This window comes from Salmo salar, chromosome ssa05, assembly GCF_905237065.1.
Source record: "Salmo salar chromosome ssa05, Ssal_v3.1, whole genome shotgun sequence".
Lineage (NCBI taxonomy): Eukaryota > Metazoa > Chordata > Actinopteri > Salmoniformes > Salmonidae > Salmo > Salmo salar.
In genome coordinates, this window is record NC_059446.1 from 17,971,868 (window position 1) to 17,973,432 (window position 1,565).

A 1,565-nucleotide genomic window follows, 5' to 3' on the forward strand; every position below is an offset into this window, starting at 1 on the left:
GTGTCCTTCTTTGCGAGACATTGGAAAACCTCCCTGATCTTTGTGGTTGAATCTGTAATGAAATTCATTGCTCAACTGAGGGACCTTACAGATAATTGTGTGTCGTGTAGAGAAATTAAGTACTTAAAAAATCATGTTAAACACTATTATTGCACACAAAGGGAGTCAATGCAACTTATTATGTGACTTGTTAAGCATATGTTTACTCCTGAATTTATTTATGCTTGACTTAACAATGAGGTTGAATACTTATTGACTCAAGACATTTCAGCTTTTTATTTTAATTAATTTGATTAAAAAATGACAAACATATTTCCACTGACATTATGGGGTATTTTTTATAGGCCAGTGACACAAAATGTCTAATTCACGCTGTAGCACAACAAAATGTGGAAAAAGTCAAGGGGTGTGAATATTTTCTGAAGGCTCTGTGTTGAACCACCACTACAGAAACATACTGACACGTTAAGATGACCACTGGGCTGTGTACTGTATATGTCATTTATCTTTATTCTTGTCTATTGGCTGAAAGGAATCAGAAATGTTTATTTTTTACACCCCTACTCTTCAAACGTACATGTTAATGACAGCTGGCACAGATGTACAATGCATTTAGTTTTATTGAATGCAAGGAATGAGAAGGAGTTTCATTCTCTTTGTTCTGGGTTTTTGTGTCACTGCTTTTTTCACCTTGTGGTTGCTGTCTGTCTGCAGGTGTCAGAGGAAGACGTCTGACTGAGTGGCAGGCCCAATATCATCCTCCACACTCACATTCACTCACGCTGGAAGCATCTCAATTTCATAAACAAAATGTTCAGAGGCTGGGGCCTCATTTTGATTAATGTTGTCATGACAACTACATAATTCATGAATTGTATTAGCCTTCCATTTGTCTTTTTCTGAATCGTAATTCACCGGGGCTTCGGTGGAGAGCCTCTCTCTCTGCTTTTATCCTTTAGTGTCAGTCTTCTCTCCCCTTAATCCCTCCATCCCCCACCCTCCCCAGCTGAAATGCTGACGTGTTGCTCCCTTGGTGTGGGATGCAGGGAACCAGAGAGGCCCTACAGTCGTGATGAACCTACAGGCCATGTTTCTCATTTAAAAGATTCTCCCGCATCTGATCTGTATTGGTGTCTAACTAGCTCTACACTGACACCTATTGGCCACAGAGGAGAAACGGCTGCTTATCACCCCAGAAGAACAGCGACATCTATTCAATGATATATACAAATACAGTACTAGCTGGGAGAAAAACATTTCGTTTACAGTCTATGGAATCGGAAATACTGTATTTTCTGGCACCTTTTACAAAAATCAGACAACACATTTGAATTTGACACTTTTAATTTGAGTCCCTATCTGGATTTAGATCAGATCTGTATGCAGAGGTCGGATGTATGCAAAGGATCATGTTAATTCCAGTTGAAGCAGAAAGGCAGTACTTCTCTTTTAGTTTGCCGGTTTATCCTTACTGGACTGACAGCACGGGTCTGAGTTGAGATGTCCTTCAATGTTGTCCCCACTCACGGCTAAAACCAAACACACACAGAGGTCCTGTCAAAACC

At 40.1% G+C, this 1,565-nt stretch overlaps 1 protein-coding gene across 2 annotated transcripts in view; it reads right to left on the minus strand.

Annotated features, from left to right (window-relative positions):
- Positions 1 to 1,326: 1,326 nt before the first annotated feature.
- Positions 1,327 to 1,565, minus strand: part of ccdc88b (coiled-coil domain containing 88B) — a 25,205-nt gene continuing 24,966 nt past the window's right edge. For both annotated transcript variants that reach the window (XM_045717955.1, XM_014198935.2), the window contains exon 28: positions 1,327 to 1,529. The gene's annotated coding sequence lies outside the window, so the exon portion shown is untranslated. The remainder of the gene's footprint in view (positions 1,530 to 1,565) is intronic.